This window comes from Protopterus annectens, chromosome 12.part0 (assembly GCF_019279795.1).
Source record: "Protopterus annectens isolate FY-2018-M chromosome 12.part0, PAN1.0, whole genome shotgun sequence".
NCBI lineage: Eukaryota > Metazoa > Chordata > Ceratodontiformes > Protopteridae > Protopterus > Protopterus annectens.
The window spans coordinates 1238788792-1238803791 of record NC_056746.1 but is presented as its reverse complement, the minus strand read 5'-3'; the positions used below and the strand labels follow the sequence as shown (position 1 = coordinate 1238803791).

Here is a 15000-nt window from a genome sequence, read left to right as displayed (position 1 = left end):
CTGAACAGAAGGAATTGTTGTCAGGAGACTTTTACAAGAGTTAATGTAAATCTTACATTCACCTTTGTAGGAGAAGAGGGTAACACAAACAAATAACTAGATGTCTGACTGAAAAGTTACAATCCCTCTGGACTGCAGACTTAATGGATGCGTTGCTCCTTCAATGACCCCAAAGGTGTGATGTTTTTCTTCTAGAGCAATTTATAAACAGAACATCCTCTATTGGCCACATTTCAAAACTGTACAGAATATCAAAGAGTATTTCTCATCCTTCATTCGGCATTCTGTCCTGTCACTGGGTGAATAACAGAATCACAAAGCTGCATCCTTTGAAATGTAATAAATATCAAACCTCTTGCTCGCTGATGAGACACACAGTTGGATTGCATTTATTATCTTAAGGCATGTAGGGGATAGCAGACATGTGCACTAATGAATCTGTATGAATCTTGTGGTATAGCATTACAACAAGGTCTGTAATACTTCAACATTATGTCATTCTTACTCTACTAATGAGGATGAATGCATATGTGAACCTGAAATGTAGTGATATGTCATGCTCATAAAAGTGACTATGAAATAATTGTGATACGTCATGCTCATAAAAGTGACTATGAAATAATTGTGATATGTCATGCTCATAAAAGTGACTATGAAATAATTGTGATAGGTCATACTCATAAATGTGACTATGAAATAAATGTGATACGTCATGCTCATAAAAGTGACTATGAAATAATTGTGATACGTCATGCTCATAAATGTGACTATGAAATAATTGTGATACGTCATGCTCATAAATGTGACTATGAAATAATTGTGATACGACATGCTCATAAATGTGACTATGAAATAATTGTGATATGACATGCTCATAAAAGTGACTATGAAATAATTGTGATACGTCATGTTCGTAAATGTGACTATGAAATAATTGTGATATGACATGCTCATAAAAGTGACTATGAAATAATTGTGATAGGACATGCTCATAAATGTGGCTATGACATAATTGTGATACGTCATGCTCATAAATGTGACTATGAAATATATGTGATATGACATGTTCATAAAAGTGACTATGAAATAATTGTGATATGACATGCTGATAAATGTGACTATGAAATAATTGTGATATGACATGCTCATAAAAGTGACTTTGAAATAATTATACTACATTTGTAGTTACTTGCCTGTTTTGTGGACTTTGATTAGTTTAGAAAAAAGAAATGTTATCTGCAGTTAGCAGTTCCAGGAAAATTAAAATATGCCAACTGCATTAAAAAAGAAAAAAATCAAGGAAATAAGTCAGTAGCTACCTATCAATCATAAGCCCCTCTTTCCCAGTCTGACCATTCTGTCACAGTCACTGAGATGAAGATCAACCACACGTGTTTTTTTATTAAGACAGCCATCGGGGGGTTTCAAGGGTTTTCTTCTTTTGGTCCTGCTGTACTTGTGAACAGCAGCTTGCAGTGCCAAAGGTCAACATGCAATAGGCTATCTGGATTCCCAAAAGGACATTGCCAATACACTGCCCTATCCTTTCCACTCAAGCACAAGAAGTGGCTTTCCCTCTCTCCACCAGAGACATCACACTATCCAATGTGCTCCTCAAGTGCATACTACCCTCCTCATCTCAAAGGAAAAGCAAATAAACACTCACCTTCACTCATCTCTCTCCCTGGATCCTCCATTGCTTGTGCTGACAATCAAACCCCATATACCTGGGTCACAGTAAGGGTTCTGTCCCTCTACTCTATTGAGCCAAGCTAACAATGACAACATATTTAGTAGGAATGTATGGTCTTTCGTTGACACATATGTCTGAAATATGGAATGTGTAACACACCTCTTTAAACTTCATCTTCCTTCTACGGCATTGTTTTTAGCTCTGTTTAACCACCAACAGTTGAATACATGAAGAGAAAATCGGTACACAGTGTGGTATGGAGACTGCCTGCAATAGAGAGAGCATTCAAGTGAGTCTGAAACAAGTCGGCAATCTGAAGCACGTGAGCAACCTATCCCTATGGAAACTTATATGGAGCTACTGCCTCTAGAGGTATGTCAGGGCCACTGTCTGTGGAAATGCAGATCCCTGTTCGCTGAGTTAAGGGAGAGGTAAGATGAGAAGCCTCAGTGAAGCTCTGTATGAAGAACGCATCACGTCTGGAAGGTGTTCCTGGACTCTGAAAATGATGAAGTGCTGTTACATTGTGTTAGAAAAATAATGGAAGTGACCTCAACCTGTGTGGTAAAGCTTTTTTTGAAAATACTGGCATCTGTAACGCTTGCTTTGCAAAAATGTATATGAAGAAATTTGGCAACAGTGAAGTGAATTGTTCTGAATTGACAGGATGTTGTTCTGAATTGACAGGATGTTGTTTTGCTACTTCCATGTTTTTTTTTTTTATGGGCAGGACTGCAAAATTCTACAAGGAGACTGATATTATCTTTATTCAGAGGACAGACTGGCTCTAATACTGAACTTGACACTTGTGAGTTATACAATCGTTGCACCATGAACAAATTAGAGGAAGTGAAATTTCACTTCACAAAACTAAAACATGAGCCATTATGCCAAAAGTAAGGAAAATGTAGTGCACCAATGAAAATGTGGAATGGTACAAAAAGACACACATTACAATGTACCACCTGATTCATAAATACAAGGAAATTATCTGAAAAGTACTGGTGACCATGTGTAGAAAGGGAAAAAAAAGTTGGTGCACAGCCAAATATGCTTGGTGTGAGTTAGGTGAGATGAATGTGGCACCAGATGTCCCTGTTGATTTGGGCTACAGGTAAAAGTAGAGATCACATTAGATACTGTGTGTTGCAAGGTCTTGTAATGCCTTATATCTTAGCAACATATATGCTAAGCACCTCTTTGACACGTGTATGCCTGATTATCAGGGATTTCAAAATGTTTACATTAGATGCATTTATTTCCTCTCCAAATATATGTAATTTGCCAAAGAGTGAGGATTACATTCAATTAATAATGGTAGACATTACAGTTAAGGACATTTTTTTTCTACAGAATATGCTTATCAATACAAACAGTGTTATGTAACTGTTTTCAGCATGAAATAACAGCAAACTATCATATATACCAATGAAGAAACCCTTGAAAAAGAAAAGGTAGTCACTTTCTCTGTTAGATGCTGTAAGGTGTAGAAAGAGATACCTAGTTAGAACAAACATACCTTACACCATATGTTTTTGAGCTTTATACGTGTTTTTATTTAGTTTTCTGTTTTTATATAGATAGACCAAATATGCCAGTTCAAAATCTACATACATTATGTCCTTCTACAAAGCAGAACCTATTGGAGATTTGCAGACAGCACTCAGTATTTGTGAGAAACAAAGAACAGCATTAAAGCAATTTGTAATGCAATACTTGACAGTTGTGTCTCTTGGGTACAACAGGGATACCATGGTAACATATATGTGTGGCACTACTTTATGCATATATTCCCAGAAAAATGCATTAGACAGCCTCATTTAGTCTTGTCTGTGCATAGAAAATCCGTAAGCTACACTAAACAGGTCTTTACTTCTGCATAGTATGGCTTGTCATGTAATGCCCAGTTGTTTTCTATGACTGTTGTCCCCCTTGAAGTAATAGATGGCAGTTTGGCATAATGGTAAATATCTTCACCTTACAGATATAAAGCACAGGGTTTGATTCTGACTTTACGTTATTGTCTAGGCTTGAAATAGTCTGCAGACTGATTGCCTAGTATTTCCCATGAACATGGCACTATATAGCCCTTTGCTGGTCCCAGTTCACTGAACTCATCATGAGAAGTATAGAACTTTACTGCATTTGATGTTGTGAAAGCTAGCTCCTTTCAGTTCTCTGCAGCATACAGATACATAGCATGGATTCTTGGTTTTCTGTTACACCTACATTTTTCTGCATGAATTTGCTTACCTGACAATTGCATTATCTAACAGATCACTGTGTGTACTCCTGACGAGGCAGGTATTGTGCCATATTGTATACCATTACTCACTATGGTCCATTTATGCTCTACCCTATTTTGTACGGCATGCTTACCTCTCAACTATCTAGATTTTCACCTCATATTTTTGGTCTGTTCCTCATACACGTGGCTTTCTGACAAATCATTGGGATTGTAGTCTCTAAATAATGACAAGACATCAGACATCTGAGTTTCAAATGGCTCCCTATTGAAATGCCAGCATTCAAAATGACGAGTGCAGAAAAGCCGGGAAAAAAAGACAGAAAATACAGGAGAATAGCAAATCTCAAAAATTGCTGTTCTCTTTAAAATTTCTTTTTGCACCCTCCCTCCCACCCCCCCCTAAAAAACTTATATATACTAATTCCAAGTTCACCATACCGCAGAGAAAAGGGAATATTTCGAGAAGTGACATCTCGGACTTACTGTATACAAGTCCGATCTTTCTGCCATTCAGTCTTTAGATTTTGGCACTTACTCTAGTGGGTCGCAGCATTTCAAATGTTTACCATTTCAGGCATCATATCCTTAAGAAAATGCATCTTAATGCAACACCTTTTTACAGCAGCTTTCTAAGTTTATAAGAGCAGTATTTAAAATGTGCCCCTATTTTGGGCTGCCCCCCCCCCTTATTATTTTTGGCTTTGTCCATATTTCTTGTGCTAAGAGGTTCAGAGGTGTGACTCTGGTATCTCACATTTTAGACTTCTGAAATTGCACAGAAGTAGCAGTTGCCTACAATTTCACCTTCCACTAAGCTATATCCTGCAGTCTCTTGAATTCCAGAACTCATGATGAACACATCATTATGGATCAACAGAATCCACCAAAGAATTCTAGCTGGACATAATGGAGGAGGTCTGAAGACACAACTGACTACATTTATTTAAAACATTTATACCCGAGGAATAAAGGTATGGATGTCCTTTACAGCCACAGGAACGGGACAAAAGAATAAAGTTAGTTTACATTAACTGTGGCAACAGAAACTGAAATGTCTAAAATTGGAGTCACATGACAGCCGCATGCACATTCCATCCATAGCAACATTAATTTCCCATACAAACATAATATTATGATAATCAGACCGATTATTGTAACTGTGTTTTGAAACATGCAGCCAGACAGAAATTTTCTGTTTGTGTATTGTAATGTTGTGCAGATTATCAGATTATGACAGCTGCCAAGAACAAGCCAATGGTACAATACTGTTATTTATCTGCTATACTGACAGCCTTACGGCTAGTATATTCATAAAACATGACAACTCCTCACATTTTTATCTACAAAAGGTTAACATCAAACTCCACTAATATTATTAAATACAAAGCAGTTAACATATCAGCATAACTGAAATGTGGTTAGAGGTGATCTTTGCCAAGAAGCTTTCACTTTAAATTAGTCTGTGTATCTGAAATCAGGGATGTGGAAGCTGCTACTTTCAAGTTATGCTCCAACGAAAATAATTCACTTTGAAATTGCTATGCACTTATTTTTTAGAATAGGAAATACAAACTGATGTACTCCTAGGAGTTAATTTCATACCACCCTCCCAGTTGTGCCCAAAAGTTCTAGTATGAGAATTGAAGAAATATCAGAGAGCCACTTAAGGTACTGAGAGGTATATAATGTCAAAAATGTGTGTGTGTGTGTGTGTGTGTGTATGTGTGTGTGTGTGTGTGTGTGTGTGTGTGTGTGTGTGTGTGTGTGTGTGTGTGTGTGTGTGTGTGTGTGTGTTTTAGGGGGTGCATGTGTTTCTTCACGCAGTATAGGCTTTTAATGAAATGATATTTGATCTTATTTTTCTAATGATATATATATATATATATATATATATATATATATATATAGTCGATATAAAAAGTGTACACACCACTGTTAAATGTCAGGTTTTTCTGATATAAAAAAATGAGACCACAATAAATCATTTCAAAACTTTTTCCACCTTTAATATGACCTATAACCTGTACAATTCAATTGAAAAACAAACAAATCTGTTAGAGGTATAAATATAAAAATAAAAAAGGTACAGTAAGCTCATTGCATAAGTGTGCAAACCCTTAAATTACTACTTTCTTGAAGCACCTTTTGATTTAATTACAGCATTCAGTCTTCTTGGGTACACACCTGCCATCAATTACAGAGACTCTGATTAACCCGAAATAAAGTTCAGCTGTCCTAGTAGGAATTTCCTGACATTTACTCAGTTGCCTGCTACAGAAAAAGCCATGGTTCACAGAGTGCTTACAAAGCATCAAAGGGATCTCATTGTTGAAGGTTATCAGTCAGGAGAAGGGTACAAAAAAATTTCTACAACATTAGATATACCATGGAACACAGTGAAGACAGTCATCAAAAAGTGGAGAAAATATGGGACAACAGTGACGTTGCAAAGAATTCAACATCCCTCCAAAATTGATGAAAAGGCAAGATGAAAACTGGTCAGGGAGACAGCCAAGAGACCTACAGCAACACTGAAGGAGCTGCAGGAATTTCTGGCAAGTACTGGTTGTGTGCTATATGTAATAATCTCCCATATTCTCCATATGTCTGGGCTATTGGGTAGGGTTTCAAGATGGAAGCCTTTTCTTACACAGAAAAACATCCAGGCCCGGCTAAAATTTGCAAAACAATACATCGTCTCCAAAAAGCTTGTGGGAAGATGTGCTATGGTCTGATGAGACCAAGGTTGTACTTTTTGGCCACAATTCCAAAAGGTACATTTGGTGCAAAAACAGCACTTTTCATCACCAAAAGAACACCATTTCCACTGTGAAGCATAGTGGTGGCAGTATCATGCTTTGGGGTTGCTTTTCTTTTTGGAACTGGGGCTTTAGTCAAGGTGGAGGGAATTATGAACAGTTGCAAATACCAGTCACTTTTGGCCCAAAACCTTCAGGTGTCTGCTAGAAAGCTGAAGATGAAGAAGAATTTCACCTTTCAACATGACAATGACCCCAAGTATACATCCAAATCAACAAAAGAATGGCTTCACCAGAAGAAAATTAAAGTTTTGGTACGGTCCAGCCAGACCCCAGACTTAAATCCAATAGAAAATCTATGGGATGACCTGAAGAGGGCTGTGCACAAGAGATGCCCTTGCAATCTGACAGATTTGAAGCGCTTTTGCAAGGAAGAGTGGGCAAATATTGCTAAGTCAAGATGTGCCATGCTGATAGACTCCTACCCAAGAAGACTGAATTCTGTAATTAAATGAACAGGTGCTTCAACAAAGTATTAGTTTAAGGGTTTGCACACCTATGCAACCAGCTTATTGTATGTTTTTTATTTTTTATATTTTTCCCCTAACAGATTTGTTTGTTTTAAAATTGAATCGTACAGGTTATAGGTCACATTAAAGGTAGGAAAAGTTTTGAAATGATTTATTTTGGTTTAATTTTTTTTATATCACAAAAACCTGGCACTTTAACAGGGGTGTGTACACTTTTTATATCCACTGTATGTGTGTGTGTATATATATATATATATATATATATAGATAGATAGATTTAGATATAGATATATATATAAATATATATATATATATATATATATATATATATATATATACACACACACACACACACACACACACACACACACACACACACACACACATAATTTTCATAAACTACTCATATGCCAAACTGAAATGCCTCTAGCTAATAATTACTGCACATGTTAATGTAGCATTTATATTACTAGTCCACATAGGACTTGTGTGAAGTTGCTTCTGACAGCTTGGGCTTGTGCTGGGGATAGTTTTCTGTCTCCTTTAATCATCCTCACCACTGATTTATGATTACTTGGCATGCCTGTGCTTTATAAATTCCAGAAAAGTACAGTTCTTAGTGACTACACTGAAAAAATAACTTTTGTTTCTGTCTTTCAGTTGTGATCTCAGGAACAATTTAATCTGATCAACGACCTTCATATACCAGGGTATAGATACAACAGGAAAAGCAGCTAGTAAGAAAGTGGAGACCAGACATCCCAGGTAAGCGTTTCAGTTTAGTGAGCTCATTTGTTAAACATAGTTTAAATATGATGTGCCAATGTCTCTAGCAGTTATTAATTTTTCCGTAATATGAAATAATACTGTTATTGTATATGGGTAACTCAGTGGGATGACAAATCGAGCCAATCCAGGCATTTCTCCATACTGCATATTAGAAAATAAAACATGCATTGTCAACAAGCACTCAGTATGGTTCCTTCTGTACTTCTGTGGCAATGCAGGGTCTTGTTTTTATTGTTACCCTTATATGGGGGTGGGGGTTAGCTATGTCAGAGGATATATGATATGCCTTACTTGATCAGAATGAATTGTAGGCAAATGCCTGCTCTGTGTATAACAGAGGTATCTGACAAGAGCCATGCTGAGCTTTAGGTATGGACCCTGTCTGGTTAAACAGTGCTATTTTGTACCCTGCCATGCTGAGCTTTAGCTATGGACCCTGTCTGGTTAAACAGTGCTATTTTGTACCCTGCCATGCTGAGCTTTAGCTATGGACCCTGTCTGGTTAAACAGTGCTATTTTGTACCCTGCCATGCTGAGGTTTAGGTATGGACCCTGTCTGGTAAAACAGTGCTATTTTGTACTCTGCCATGCTGAGCTTTAGGTATGGACCCTGTCTGGTTAAACAGTGCTATTCTGTACCCTGCCATGCTGAGCTTTAGGTATGGACCCTGTCTGGATAAACAGTGCTATTTTGTACCCTGCCATGCTGAGCTTTAGGTATGGACCCTGTCTGGTAAAACAGTGCTATTGTGTACCCTACCATGCTGAGCTTTAGGTATGGATCCTGTCTGGTTAAACAGTGCTATTTTGTACCCTGCCATGCTGAGCTTTAGCTATGGATCCTGTCTGGTTAAACAGTGCTATTTTGTACCCTGCCATGCTGAGCTTTAGCTATGGACCCTGTCTGGTTAAACGTGCTATTTTGTACCCTGCCATGCTGAGCTTTAGGTATGGACCCTGTCTGGTTAAACAGTGCTATTTTGTACCCTGCCATGCTGAGCTTTAGGTTTGGACTCTGTCTGGTTAAACAGTGCTATTTTGTACCCTGGCATGCTGAGCTTTAGGTATGGACCCTGTCTGGTTAAACAGTGCTATTTTGTACCCTGTCATGCTGAGCTTTAGGTATGGACCCTGTCTGGTTAAACAGTGCTATTTTGTACCCTGCCCTGCTGAGCTTTAGGTATGGACCCTGTCTGGTTAAACAGTGCTATTTTGTACCCTGCCATGCTGAGCTTTAAGTATGGACCCTGTCTGGTTAAACAGTGCTATTTTGTACCCTGCCATGCTGAGCTTTAGGTATGGACCCTGTCTGGTTAAACAGTGCTATTTTGTACCCTGCCATGCTGAGCATTAGGTATGGACCCTGTCTGGTTAAACAGTGCTATTTTGTACCCTGCCATGCTGAGCTTTAGGTATGGACCCTGTCTGGTTAAACAGTGCTATTTTGTACCCTGTCATGCTGAGCTTTAGGTATGGACCCTGTCTGGTTAAACAGTGCTATTTTGTACCCTGCCATGCTGAGCTTTAGGTATGGACCCTGTCTGGATAAACAGTGCTATTTTGTACCCTGCCATGCTGAGCTTTAGGTATGGACCCTGTCTGGTTAAACAGTGCTATTTTGTACCCTGCCATGCTGAGCTTTAGGTATGGACCCTGTCTGGTTAAACAGTGCTATTTTGTACCCTGCCATGCTGAGCTTTAGGTATGGACCCTGTCTGGTTAAACAGTGCTATTTTGTTCCCTGCCATGCTGAGCTTTAGCTATGGACCCTGTCTGGTTAAACAGTGCTATTTTGTACCCTGCCATGCTGAGCTTTAGGTATGGACCCTGTCTGGTTAAACAGTGCTATTTTGTACCCTGCCATGCTGAGCTTTAAGTATGGACCCTGTCTGGTAAAACAGTGCTATTGTGTACCCTGCCATGCTGAGCTTTAGGTATGGATCCTGTCTGGTTAAACAGTGCTATTTTGTACCCTGCCATGCTGAGCTTTAGCTATGGATCCTGTCTGGTTAAACAGTGCTATTTTGTACCCTGACATGCTGAGCTTTAGCTATGGACCCTGTCTGGTTAAACGTGCTATTTTGTACCCTGCCATGCTGAGCTTTAGCTATGGACCCTGTCTGGTTAAACAGTGCTATTTTGTACCCTGCCATGCTGAGCTTTAGGTTTGGACTCTGTCTGGTTAAACAGTGCTATTTTGTACCCTGGCATGCTGAGCTTTAGGTATGGACCCTGTCTGGTTAAACAGTGCTATTTTGTACCCTGTCATGCTGAGCTTTAGGTATGGACCCTGTCTATTTAAACAGTGCTATTTTGTACCCTGCCCTGCTGAGCGTTAGGTATGGACCCTGTCTGGTTAAACAGTGCTATTTTGTACCCTGCCATGCTGAGCTTTAAGTATGGACCCTGTCTGGTTAAACAGTGCTATTTTGTACCCTGCCATGCTGAGCTTTAGGTATGGACCCTGTCTGGTTAAACAGTGCTATTTTGTACCCTGCCATGCTGAGCATTAGGTATGGACCCTGTCTGGTTAAACAGTGCTATTTTGTACCCTGCCATGCTGAGCTTTAGGTATGGACCCTGTCTGGTTAAACAGTGCTATTTTGTACTCTGTCATGCTGAGCTTTAGGTATGGACCCTGTCTGGTTAAACAGTGCTATTTTGTACCCTGCCATGCTGAGCTTTAGGTATGGACCCTGTCTGGATAAACAGTGCTATTTTGTACCCTGCCATGCTGAGCTTTAGGTATGGACCCTGTCTGGTTAAACAGTGCTATTTTGTACCCTGCCATGCTGAGCTTTAGGTATGGACCCTGTCTGGTTAAACAGTGCTATTTTGTACCCTGCCATGCTGAGCTTTAGGTATGGACCCTGTCTGGTTAAACAGTGCTATTTTGTTCCCTGCCATGCTGAGCTTTAGCTATGGACCCTGTCTGGTTAAACAGTGCTATTTTGTACCCTGCCATGCTGAGCTTTAGGTATGGACCCTGTCTGGTTAAACAGTGCTATTTTGTACCCTGCCATGCTGAGCTTTAAGTATGGACCCTGTCTGGTTAAACAGTGCTATTTTGTACCCTGCCATGCTGAGCTTTAGGTATGGACCCTGTCTGGTTAAACAGTGCTATTTTGTACCCTGCCATGCTGAGCTTTAAGTATGGACCCTGTCTGGTTAAACAGTGCTATTTTGTACCCTGCCATGCTGAGCTTTAGGTATGGACCCTGTCTGGTTAAACAGTGCTATTTTGTACCCTGCCATGCTGAGCTTTAGGTATGGACCCTGTCTGGTTAAACAGTGCTATTTTGTACCCTGCCATGCTGAGCTTTAGGTATGGACCCTGTCTGGTTAAACAGTGCTATTTTGTACCCTGCCATGCTGAGCTTTAGGTATGGACCCTGTCTGGTTAAACAGTGCTATTTTGTACCCTGCCATGCTGAGCTTTAGGTATGGACCCTGTCTGGTTAAACAGTGCTATTTTGTACCCTGCCATGCTGAGCTTTAGGTATGGACCCTGTCTGGTTAAACAGTGCTATTTTGTACCCTGCCATGCTGAGCTTTAGGTATGGACCCTGTCTGGTTAAACAGTGCTATTTTGTTCCCTGCCATGCTGAGCTTTAGCTATGGACCCTGTCTGGTTAAACAGTGCTATTTTGTACCCTGCCATGCTGAGCTTTAGGTATGGACCCTGTCTGGTTAAATAGTGCTATTTTGTACCCTGCCATGCTGAGCTTTAGCTATGGACCCTGTCTGGTTAAACAGTGCTATTTTGTACCCTGCCATGCTGAGCTTTAGCTATGGACCCTGTCTGGTTAAACAGTGCTATTTTGTGCCCTGCCATGCTGAGCTTTAGCTATGGACCCTGTCCCGTTAAACAGTGCTATTTTATACCCTGCCATGCTGAGCTTTAGCTATGGACCCTGTCTGGTCAAACAGTGCTATTTTGTACCCTGCCATGCTGAGCTTTAGCTATGGACCCTGTCTGGTTAAACAGCGCTATTTTATACCCTGCCATGCTGAGCTTTAGCTATGGACCCTGTCTGGTTAAACAGTGCTATTTTGTACCCTGCTTGATGGCTAGCAAGTGTTGTGTGAATATACATAAGATAAGATACTTATGATTATTATGTCATTTTAAATAAATACTGTTGCTATGATACCCTTCTTGACATTATCTTCTATAGCTTTCTTAGGGTATAGAGACTCAAATTGTCATTTATAGCTCATTTAACATTAAGACTCTCAAGTTCTTTTGTTTGGCCAGGACAAGAAAAAAAATCAGAATATGCTGAAGTGTTATTTCAAAAAATATTTTCAAAAAATATATCTACACTGAGGAGCATGTAAACTGATTTTTTTTTAAATGTTAAAGCAATTTACAAAACCATGCTACTGACCCCTTAATGGCGGTGTGAAAAAAATGAGTTATTCAGCATGTGGGATGTTCCACAATGATACTTTTCTAGTAGTCACAGGCATATACTGTGTAAGGCACAGAATGCTAGTGTAACACTACACTTGCTAGTTCCTTCTGCACTGTAACGTAACAACTGACCACCTGCCTGCACAGTTTTACAATTTATTACATAAGTTGAATCACTTAGAGATGGTAGCCTTCCATGATTCAAAGCTAGTGTGCATGATTATTAGTAACTTGCATGGGCTACATACAAAAAGCCATGGAGGATATGTGTGACCCTCAAGACAAACACCACAGATATTTCTATCCACATATTCAGAATAGAAACCTTCTCTGTGCTCTTATATTATATGTCCTTATCCAATCCAAAGCCTCCATGAGGTATACAAATGTAGAAAGAAGTTCATGGAGGAAACGCTATGGTCTCTGTGCTCTTATATTATATGTCCTTATCCAATCCAAAGCCTCCATGAGGTATACAAATGTAGAAAGAAGTTCATGGAGGAAACGCTATGGTCAGTCTCCCTAACCAAATCTTGTGGCACCTTCTCTGCTACCCCTACCCATAATTTAAACACTGTAGCCCAAACATCTGAGGACCGCTCTTTCCATCCTCCTTGTGACATACAAATTTCTCTAGTTTTACTTCAGTCATCTCTCTTCCCAGACACTACTCCTGTCCATTTCTACCCTTCTGTCCTCTCTCTTAAACTACATTCCTTACCACTTGCTTATAGAGATGCATGTTCATCTGATACTCTCTCCCTTCTCTTATGTCATTGAGTGTAGATGTGAGAATCATTCTGTCTCCTCTTACTCCATCCCATCCATACAATAACCATTTACTACAGTTCTCCACAGCTCTAAACAATAGTTCAAAAGAGCACTTTTAGAATAATGTGCACCCAGTTTGCATATATTTCTCCAGAATAAAAATAAATGTAGGATTAGGAGGCCTGTGTCCAACAGAATTAGTACCAAACTTGAAAAACATTATCTTTGACCTTCATGATATTACTACTGCCACCTGGAAAATGTCCACCTTCATCTGGTACTGCATGACCGGAAAGGCACCATTTCACCCAAACATAAAATAAGCAACCCCAAGTTCCACAAGTCTGTAATACATCTCATGTCTTCCATTGCATCTGTTCATGTATGTATGTGTGTTGTGTGTGTGTGTGTTTTGTGTGTGTGTGTGTGTGTGTGTGTGTGTGTGTGTGTGTGTGTGTGTGTGTGTGTGTGTGTGTGTGCTCGCACGTGCATGTGTTTGTGTGCAACAGAGTGTGTGTGTGCATATGTATATGCGTGTGTGTATGTGTGTGTGTGTGAGTGTGTGTGTGTGTGTGTGTGTGTGTGTGTGTGTATGTGTGTGTGTGTGTGTGTGTGCGTGCACCCATGCACTTTGTGTGTTCATTGTTCAGATTGTGTCTCATCCTTTTTTGACCCATGCACTGTACCAAATATGATCTGTTTCAAACCATTTTACAAAGAAATTTAAGCATAACAAAACTCATACTAGTATGGAAACGTACTTCTACAGATATATTATACTCTGCCTTTCTTACAGTATTCATATACTGACCCCAAAAATAACCTATATTTAACTGAATAGTAAACTAAATAGTCAACTTAAAAAGCATTTCTATAGGTCTACATTCTAGTTGCTTTAATGTCACATATTGCTTATTCTTTAAATTTAACTTCTGTACAAAAGCCTAACACCATTCAGGCAAGGCCTAGAATTTTGAATTCTTAGTAGCAAATTTTATGTTCATGCAGACTTTGTTTCTCCATTTTGATAGGTCTGGAGCTGAAATCCACAAATGGAGGCAGGAGTGGGTTGGACCAAGGTGGTACAATGCCATGCACTGACCCCTTATAGTTTTTTTATTTGTTTTCGTATCTGTGCAATTTCATTATTTATGTATCCCTCTTTCAGGAACTCTATTTACAAGTCTGGTATTTGTGATAGCAAGTCAGTTTACACACTTTTATGCAATTTACTCACTTATTTTTATGGGGGGTTTTTTTTGTTTTGTTTTTTTTGTTTTTTTTTTATCAATAATGGACATTTTGTTTACCAGCAAAACCATATCCACGTTCAAACACTTCACCTTTTGCACCTTCATGTGTTTTCTGGAGTTTTGCAGATTCTATGTTTTTTGTGTCAGAACTGATGAACTTCTGTTAACTTTTATCAGAAAAGGAAACTGGACTGAATAATTCTTCAAGTGGATCTAACGGTTAAAGGCAAACATCATTAATTATTTTATCTCACAGTAAATCAACTCCCATTTCATTGACAAAATATTATCATTCTCAAAAGATTAACATGACAACGCTCATACTCCAAGACACAGTGACTTACTTTTTACGCACCCAAGTTATTTGCATCCCCTCATGTGAGGGGCTGCATCCCCTTACCCCCTGCGATTTAAATATGCCATCTTTTGATTCCAGAATATCAGGGTAAGGGCATATTCTCCAACCCAATTATTATGGAAGTGTCACACCTCTTTCAATAAGTTGACCTGTCGATCAAAAGAATTATCAATCTGCATTAC

The 15000-nt window shown here is 39.1% G+C and overlaps 1 protein-coding gene across 4 annotated transcripts in view; it reads left to right on the top strand.

The window, feature by feature from the left end:
- Positions 1-15000, top strand: part of RALY (RALY heterogeneous nuclear ribonucleoprotein) — a 2391440-nt gene that overhangs the window by 885461 nt on the left and 1490979 nt on the right. For all 4 annotated transcript variants that reach the window (XM_044090254.1, XM_044090253.1, XM_044090255.1 and 1 more), the window contains one exon: positions 7891-7995. The gene's annotated coding sequence lies outside the window, so the exon portion shown is untranslated. The remainder of the gene's footprint in view (positions 1-7890; positions 7996-15000) is intronic.